This window comes from Staurois parvus, unplaced genomic scaffold (genome assembly GCF_062004578.1).
Source record: "Staurois parvus isolate SC_StPar_1 unplaced genomic scaffold, SC_StPar_1.0 ptg000439l, whole genome shotgun sequence".
NCBI classification, from domain to species: Eukaryota; Metazoa; Chordata; class Amphibia; order Anura; family Ranidae; genus Staurois; species Staurois parvus.
In genome coordinates, this window is record NW_028318235.1 from 5,974,216 (window position 1) to 5,983,836 (window position 9,621).

Here is a 9,621-nt window from a genome sequence, read left to right on the forward strand (position 1 = left end):
ATGGAACCAAAGTCCTGGCATTATCTGCCAGGATTTTGATACCATCACTAGCGGCCTTCTTTCTCTACCTGGGTGGCATTTTCTCTGTAGTTCCATATATGGCCCTGGAGGCATCTGAGTGACCCCAGTGCGCGATCTATGTAGCTCCCCCATGTGGAATATCTGGTTTAGGATTCTGGTGGATCAGCCCTGGACACACACTGCTTGTATCCAGGGCTTTTTTCCCCACAGGTAATTGCTGCATGAGCAAGCACATTTGATGGGCTATGAATAGCTGTGGGAGCTGTCAGCCTCTCTTTGGTTCCTGCACTACAGCTAATGACGTGGAACCCCTGCTGGGTCTTCTGCAGCTATCACAAATGGCCCCATTTGCAAGTGTGGTAATTTCACAGGTTGCTTTGGCCTCAAGCATAGACAGAGAACCAGTGAGTTTCTTGTACACGTTTTGTACATTGTTTGATGCATCCAGACTGCTCTACTCTGCAGTTGGAGCTAAGCCTTGGGGAATAGGTCCTGTAAGCAGTAGCCCGTCACCTCTCCAATAGGTTATTGCTGGAACATTTTATTATTATTATACAGTATTTATAAAGGGCCAACAGTTCGCTCAGCGCTGTACATTACAAAGGGAGACAGAACATGCGACAGTACGAAAACAATACAATGTGATACACAAGGGGTTCGAGGGCCCTGCTCTTTCGAGCTTACAATCTAGGTTATTATAGCTGGGAATTGCTTAGGTGCAAACAGGAACCATTTACTGAAAATTCACTCTGAATTTATACCACACAAAATCAGATAAGAACTTGGTCACTGTAAAATATCGTATTGTCTCTATATTTTGTTAGCTTGTATTGGTGAGAAAAGTTCAAAATAGAAAGTCCTTCCAACTCTTGCATAAACTCAAAAATGGATTTAATAATAATATTGCATAAAATTAGAAATAAAATATTGGAATACAGAATGTTTATATAATGTCCAAAAATATAGTTATGTTCTTGAGATAAATATTGTATGTAATTGTGTGTGTGTGGTGTGAATCTGTGTGATGTGAATCTGGGCTTATAAAAAAGTGAGCCTAAAAAGTCTTTGTTCTTCTCTATAAGGAGCAATTCAGCCCCCACCTTCTCCTAAAAGTGGGCTGGTTTTCCTTTCTCTCTCTTATAGTCCTATATATATAATCTCCCAAAAGTAATCCTGATATAAAGTTATATCATATAAATATCTTAACCACTAGCCTACAGGGCACATATACCCCCTTCCTGCCCAGGCCAATTTCTAGCTTTCAGCGCTGTTGCACTTTGAATGACAATTGCACGGTCATGCAACACTGTACCCATATGAAATTTTTATCATTTTTTTGTGACAGATAGAGCTTTATTTTGGTGGTATTTAATCACCTCTGGGTTTTTTATTTTTTCTTAAACAAACCAAAAACCACTGAAAATTTTGGGAAAAAAAAGTTTTTTCTTAGTTTTTGTTATAAAATTTTGTAAATAAGTGATTTTTCTCCTTCACTGATGTGCGGTAATGAGGCTGCAGTGATGGGCACTGATAGGCTTCACTGATGGACACTGATAGGTGGCACTGATGAGGAGGCACTGGTAGGTGGCACTGATGGGCATTGACAGGCATCACTGATGGGCACTGAAAGGCAGTACTCATATATGGTACGGATAGGCGGCACTAATAGGTAACACTGATAGGCGGCACTGACTGGCACTGTTAGGCGGCACTGACTGACTGATAGGCGGCACTGACTGACACTGATAGGCGGCACTGACTGGCACTGATAGGTGGCACTGATTGGCAGCACTGATAGGTGGCATTGACTGGCATTGATAGGTGGCATTGACTGGGACTGATGGGTGACACTGAAAGGCAGCTCAGATGGGCACTGATATGTGGCATTGATGTGCACTGGTAGGCACTGATATGTGGCATTGATGCGGCACTGATGGGCACTGGCAGGTGGCATGGATGAGCACTGAGAGCTAGCACTGATGGATACTGGCAGGTGGCGCTGCTGGGGCTACGCAGATCATCAGGGCACACTGATCATCAGTGCCCTGATGATCAGTGTACATGTCCCCTCCGAGGATTGCCGATTACCGGCTCTTCTCTCCTCACGAGCTGTCAGCTGTGGGAGATTATATATATATATATATATATATATATAGTAGTGCCTGATAGTCATGTTCTGTCCCATGCATCCCTTTCTTCTTTTTCAGAGTTGCAGATCTTTCTGGCTTAGGCCCCCTTTTACAATATGTAGTGTTTTTGACCTACACATAAAAAGGTGGCAAAGACGTTTTAATATCTTTTTGAGCTTTTAGCTGCATTTATTAGCTATGCATTTTGTGCTTGTTTTTCATGTGCAAAATTGCATGTTCTATTTCCGCATATGGGGTGCCATTATCAATGATTTTTTTTTTTTAAGTCCGTGAACGTGCGAAAAACGAAAAACCCGTAAGTGTACAAAAAAAGCGTGCAAGTTCAAAAACACAAACAAGTGCACTTAGGGGTGTGCTTTGTCCATCCCCCGAAGGGGTTGGTTCTCTACCCTGATTCCCCGGGGCACGAAGCTCCTGACAGGGACAAGGTTCCAATGTGGCCTAGCCAAAAGGTCTGGCGGACCCCGTTCCTTGTAGCCAGCCGAAGCCAGCCACCAAGTACTTGGTAAGAGGGCTCTCCCAAAGAGAAAACACCCTAGGGACAGGGGAGGAAGGAACCAAAAGGCCACACATCCTCCCTCTAGACTTCAGGGTAGGCCCGAGGACCCACATCCTACCATCCTGTGAGAAAGAAAACACACACAAAAGTGAAAGGCGACAAACGTGAGGAGAAAAATAAATTAAATAAATAAGTGGCTGTGCAATTGTACACTGGCCAGGCCCGGAGGCCCGTAGCAAAAATTGCCCAGGACTTAGCCAAAAGGCCTAGCCCTAAAAGGCGCAGTGCAGGAAAAGTGTTTGAAACAGTGACCATGTGCCTTTTCACACGTTGGGGTCCCACACCCAAGTGTTACTAAGAGCACCCCTGAGGCGACCACTCTCAGGGGGCACTGGTTTGTGGACTTTCTGCCTCCCCGGCCCCTGGCCAGACAAGGTAGATCCATTCAAACCAGGAAGAACTGGGCCCCTCCGGTTTTCCAGGGGGAATTACTCCCGGCCCCAGCAGCCTGTGGGCGTCTCGGTTTCTGTTCCAGCCTGTACTAACCATCAGGACCCCCATCCTACCAGCAGGGGTACTATACAACCAATCATCCCCGCAAGCAGGAATGATGGTGGAGCACCCCTACTGGACACTGATAAGAACAGATACTACACTTGATCTTAGCCAAAAGGCCGAGAATGTCATTATCAATGAATTTTTGATTGAAAAGATACTTTTATTGCAGAAGCATCAAAAACAACATGTTACGTGTAATCGGGGTACATCTCACCCTGTACTGCGACGCAGCGCACCACATAGCAATACAGTTCCAAGCATACGATAAATACAGTCAGGCAAATAAATACATTCGCTCAGCGGTATGATGCCTGACGTGATGTGCACGGAGGATGAATCCCCCGGACCACCACGTCATGCATGACGCCGCTTACCCCAAAAAACTGTAGCATCCTAATACAATATACATTTCCTAGTCACTATGTCATGCACTATAACGATAACTGAAAAACACGATCAACAATAGGCATCGGGTGTGTGGGGGGGGGAAGGGGGAGGAAGGGGGAAACACAGGCCCGAAGCTTTATTGAAGGGACAAAGACACGCAAGGGGGAGTAGGGGGAAGGGGGAAATCTTCAGACGTCCTCTTCCTCCTTAAAGTCCATCAAAGAATAGTCTCTGAGCAGACTGAGGGTCAGTCTGCGGCAGTCCTCAATGGACATCCTCTCCCGCTGGAGGGTGAGGCGCTTTCTGGCGCACCATAAAGCGTCCTTAAAACAGCACAGCACCCGCCAGGCGCTGTCAATGTCCTCCAGAGAAAAGGTTCCACAGAACAGTCCATTCAGCACCCCAAAGTGAGTGATGGCTGTCTGTGGCACAAAGTCCTTGAGTTCAGGTTCCAGGGCCCCCAACAGGGCCTGAGCAAATGAGCACTCCCAGAAAACGTGGTAAGACGTTTCCTCATGGATGATGCAGAAGGGGCAGTGTCTGTATCTGCTCAGGTTCCTGGCATGCATAAATGTCCTGAGAGGCAGTCCCCCCTGGATAGCCATCCATGCCAGGTCTTTGTGCCTGTTGGTGAGGATGTTTGAAGAAACATTCCTCCAGACCACCTTGCAGGTGTCCGAAGGCAGGCCTGGAACCGACTCCAAAATGTCGCTGGCTCGGATGAGCTTGTAGATAGTCTTTGGCTTCCACAAGTCAGGCTTGACTCCCTGTAGCCCTTGCTCCCTGATGAACTTGAAAGTATCCAAGTAGTACCAAGGAGTGTCCCAGTTGTAGGGGATGGAACTATCCCAAGTGTCCCACCCCAGGGACCTCCAGAGAGGCAACAGGAAGAAGCGAGACATTGCGTTCCCGCCAGAGTCCATAATCCGTCTTGGCAAAGTTCTGCGGATGCAGTTGCAAGCAAAGAACACCCTCAGCTGGGTGGCGATGTCGGGCACGCCCTTACCGCCCTTGAGGGGTTCCTTGAACATGACTGCCCGCTTCACTCTGTCCATCTTGGAGCCCCAGATGAAGTGAAACACCGCCCTGGTGATGGCCTTGCAGGTGTTGCCCCGAGGGGGCCAGGCCTGGGCGAGGTACTGCAACACAGGGAGAATCTCGCTGCGGAGTACCAGTGTCTTCCCTTCGATGGTGAGGTCTCTGAGGCTCCAGAGTCCAAACTTTTGGCGCATCTTGGCCAGTCTCTCCTCCCAAGACTTCAGGGCTGCGCCCTCAGCACCAAACCAAACTCCCAAAATCTTCATGAAGTCTGTCTTGATGCCAAAGGGCATGGATGCAGAAGAAGGCAGGAACCACTTTCCGAAGAGCATGACTTCCGACTTCCCGCAGTTGACCTTTGCCCCCGAAGCTTGGCCGAAGTCCTCGCAGGTCTGGACGAGCAGGTCGATGGAGCGCCAGTTGGCACAGAACACCGTCACGTCGTCCATGTAGAGCGAGCACTTCACTTCCCGTCTGTCTGGTCCCGGTGCGGTGATTCCCCCGATCTCTGGATTCCGTCTGATGCATTCGGCGAAGAGCTCTATACAGCAAACAAAAAGCAGAGGTGAGAGAGGACAGCCTTGTCTGACCCCGGAGAGAACCGGGAAGGGGTCAGTCTTCCAGCCGTTCACCTGCACGGAACTACAGATGTCGTTATACATGATGTCAACATATGCACAAAACATTTCCCCGAGACCAAACCTGCGCAGGGCTCTGCACATAAACCCATGGGAGACACGGTCAAAGGCCTTTTCCTGGTCAAGACTGACCAGGGCCGCGTGCACACGGCGGTCCTTGATGTATTGGACCGTGTCCCGGACAAGCGCTAGGCTGTCCGCAATCCTGCGGCCAGTAATGCCACAAGTCTGATCCGGGTGGATGATCTGTCCGATGACAGTCTTCAGCCTGTTCGCCATGACTTTGGCGAGGATCTTGTAGTCCACGTTCAGGAGAGAGATGGGACGCCAATTTTTCAAATCACATCTCTCCCCCTTACGCTTGTACAGGATCGTGATCATCCCCTCCCTCAACGAAGGAGGCATCTTGCCCTCCACCACCATCTCCTCGTACAGCTCGAGCAGGTCCGTGCCCACGAGATCCCACAGCGCTACATATAGCTCCGCTGGGAGACCGTCGCAGCCCGGGGTCCTGCCTTGCCTAAAGGATTTAGCGGCAGAGTGCAGTTCCTCCAACGTCAAGGGGGCGTTGGTGGCCGACAAACCTGCAGGATCAATAGCGTTAGAGATACCTGACAAGAACCTGTCGGCCGCGTCCGAGTTTGTTTCTTTGGGGGAGTAGAGGTCGGAGTAGTAGTCGCTGACCACTTCCATCACGGCCTCCTTCCCCTTCTGGAGCGTTCCAGTCTTGTCGCGCAGTTCCGACAGGGGGGTGTGTCCTGAGTGGAGTTTCCTGAAAAAGAAAGAGTTACACTTCTCACCTTTCTCGAGATGCTCCACCTTGGCACGGAAGACAATGTGCCTGGATTCTTCCTCAAAGTGCTTTTTCAAGCACTTCTTGGTGTCCTCCAGGTCTTGCCTCACGTCCCAGCCACAGTGATGAAGGTCCTGCAGGGACTGCAGCTGACGCTGCAGCCTCCTGAGTTCCTTCCTCCTGGCACACACTTGCTGGCGTCCCCTGGCCTGAAAGAAGCTGCGCAGCTTGACTTTCACGAACTCCCACCAGTCGCTTACCTTAGGAAAGAAAGACTTCTCCTCTCGCCAGGCACCGTAGGTTTCCCTGAGCTCCTCTAGCAGTTCCTCATCGTCCAGCAGGGTGCAATTCAGCTTCCAGGAGCCTGGGCCCGGGGCAAAGCCCTCTCCCAGATCACCTTGAAAGTGAATGGCCCTGTGGTCAGAGAAAAAGCAGGGAACCATGGAGAACCCGCGGTGCCTGACTGCCCTGGAGGTGAGCACAAAGTCAATCCTGGAGCGCACAGATCCATCGGGGCGGCTCCATGAGTAATTCACGGAACCGCGCCCCACGGATCCCACTGCGTCTCGCAGGGAAGCCTCCGCAATCATCTCCCGGAGCAGCTTCGAGGTGGCGTCGAGTTTTGCGTACATGCTGGAGCTGCGCCCATCCTCCTCTATCGGACAGTTGAAATCACCGCCGATTACTACTGTTCTCGTTGTGGCGAGTTGCGTCCGCAGGGTTTGGAAAAGTTCCAGCCGCGCGTTCTTATCCGGGGGGGCGTACACGTTGATGAGCCTAACGGGCTCCCCCGCCCACGAACCGTCTATGACCAGAAGGCGGCCGCAGACGAGCTCATGGACGGAGTCAACAGTGAAACGTCCTCCCCTGATAAGAACCGCGACCCCTGCGGACTTGCAATCGCCACCCCCAGACCAGTAGGAGGGACCGTGGGTCCACTGGGAGGACAAATGAGTGTACCTCCTCAGAGGGGGAAGTGCGCACTCCTGAAGCATGTACACATCACTCTGCTGAGTGGAGAGAAAGGTCAGCACAGTCTGCCTCCTAGACGCATCCTTGATGCTCCTCACATTAATGGAAAAGATAGAGATCTCAGCCATCATGGGAAAGAGATGAAGGGGTTAGTCGGCAGGGGCTGTGCTTACCTCCCCTGGAGAGGGGGGGCGACCTCTGTGACTTCTGCAGCCTGACAAGTGTCTTGGCCCAGACCAATCTGATTGAGGACCTCGTTGAGGACCTCATCGAAGTCGGTGGAGAGATCTGGGTCCAACTGGGTCAGAGCCATCTCTTCTTCCACCTCTTCTTCCTCCAGCGTGTCGAGGTCTTCCCCCACGGGGTCGGGACCTGCGACATTCTGGAGGACGGCAGGCCGCTTGGTGGCAGAGGAGGGGTCCTCCGCCGCCGGGCTAGCCTGCTCCTTCTTCCGCTTCCTGTATCCCGTCGCAGAGTTGCTGACAGGGGTGACAGGGGGAAGGGGCGGGAAGTCCTCCTGTGAGGACAGGTCAGGGGGAGGTGGAACTGGGCCCGGGGCAGGGGGGCCAGGGGCAGGGGGCCCAGGGGCAGGGGGCCCAGGGGCGAGGGGACCAGGGGGACCCGGGGCAGGGGGACCAGGGGCAGGGGGACCAGGGGTAGGGGGACCAGGGGTAGGGGGACCAGGGGTAGGGGCAGGGGCGGGAGGGGGGGCAGGGGCAGGGGGACCTGGGGCAGGGGGAACTGGGGCAGGGGGACCTGGGGCAGGGGGACCTGGGGCAGGGGGACCTGGGGCAGGGGGACCAGGGGCAGGGGGACCTGGGGCCTGGGGGGGGTTCCTCTTACCCGGGTCCTTTGGAGGTTTCTGTGGCGCTGGTTTGGTGGCAGGGCCCTTGCTCAGGGCCCCAGCGTACGTCCTTCTTCTTTCCGGGCAGTCTCTGTAGACGTGCTCTGACCGTCCACAGAGGTTGCAGGTTCTGGACCTCGGGCAATCCTTGGTCTCGTGACCTGCAGACCTACAGAACCTACAAGAAAGCACACTGCATTCCTTACCCTCGTGCCCCGGCTGGCCGCACCTGCGGCATGACTGGGGTAGGTCTGGGTAGTGTAGGAGTCCTGATGACGATCCCAGGGAGAAGCACTGTTGCAGGTGTTGGAGATCTCCAGCGGGACGATCTCTTAGTAGCCTGCAAAACACAGCCCACTTACCAGTCCAGAAGCCGTTGGTGTCTAGTATCCGGACTGGGTCCTTCAACACGACACAAAACCTTTGGAGGTAGGTGGCGATGTCTCTGCCGGGGACGTGAGGGTTCCTCATGGACACCGTGATCCTTCTTTCGTCCCTTTGAATGGGAGAGTTCGCAGCGAACTTTCGGAAGAGGGAGTCGGGTCCAGCGGTCTTCACTGCCTCCCAGTACCTTCTGCACACCTGTAGGGAGACAAATGTGACAAGGAACAAACCTTTCACAAAGGACTGCACCGACAGGGTCTCTGCCTTGCTGAATCCTTGTTCAAGGATCATTTTCTTGCCAAAGACTTCCGGGGTCATGTCCGGGATTCTGCCTTCCACCTCTTTCAGCCGCAGCACGACTGTCTGCTTCATCCAGGGCTCCAAGGGAGGGAGACCGTCTGCAGGGCCGGAGCGGTCTGGGGTGGAGGTGGAGGCGGAGGGGGCTTCTCCCGGGGTCTTGGCGGGAGCGGCGTTCTGTGGCTTCTTCATGGTCTGTTTCTTCCCCATCTTGGCGCAGAGGAGTTCTCAGGAGGGCTTCCCAGAGATCTTGGTCGGGTTCCTTCTCCTTCTTCTTCCTCGGCAGCTTCACTCTCGCTTGCTTAGCCTTTGAAAAGGCTATTGAGCGTCTACTGCCCGGAGGTAGTAACGCAGAGTGAACAAGGGGGGGGAAGATCACAAACTCGTTCTGTGTGGGGGCTAAGCCTCAAACCCAATAGCAGCAAGTAGGTGAAGCCGAATTTAATCGACGATCCTACAAGGCCGAGAAGAGGGTACCCCACACAGACCAAATGGCTTGGATAGATACAAGTGTTTCTCAACGTCCTAGCTGGAAGCCGGGACACCCCTAAAGGCAAGGTCGATACTACACTTGATCTTAGCCAAAAGGCCGAGAAGCGGTCATTATCAATGAATAGCGCAGGAAGCATGGCATGCAGGTTTTGAGCCTTTCATGAATCTGCCCAACATCACAGGATTTGTGTTGGTCAGTGGAGCAGTGACTTCCTTTAGTGGGAGACCATCTGTTTGACTAAGTACTCACTGAGATACACTATGTGAAAATAAGGATCAGTGGCTGAGGTCAACACCTTTTTTATCCTACAAAATGTTTCTTTGTTCCTCCAAGTTGGGTTTAGCTCCCAAACCCAGCTTCTCAGGACCATGTCTTCTCAGCAAGATCTACTCTTTATATACTTAGCAGTTCACATTGCACCATCCATTTCCAAAATGTCAAACTTTCATCTATTCCTCACTGCTATACATAAGGACCTTCTGGTTTGGTAGGAATAACACTCTTCAATAAATGTACTTGCATGACTATTGAATCTGTTCCGCATTTA

At 52.2% G+C, this 9,621-nt stretch overlaps 2 pseudogenes; both read right to left on the minus strand.

Annotated features, from left to right (window-relative positions):
- Positions 1–3,239: 3,239 nt before the first annotated feature.
- Positions 3,240–3,357, minus strand: LOC149454059 (U2 spliceosomal RNA; annotated as a pseudogene).
- A 5,619-nt stretch (positions 3,358–8,976) lies between these two features.
- LOC149454060 (U2 spliceosomal RNA) lies at positions 8,977–9,182 on the minus strand (annotated as a pseudogene).
- Positions 9,183–9,621: the final 439 nt, after the last annotated feature.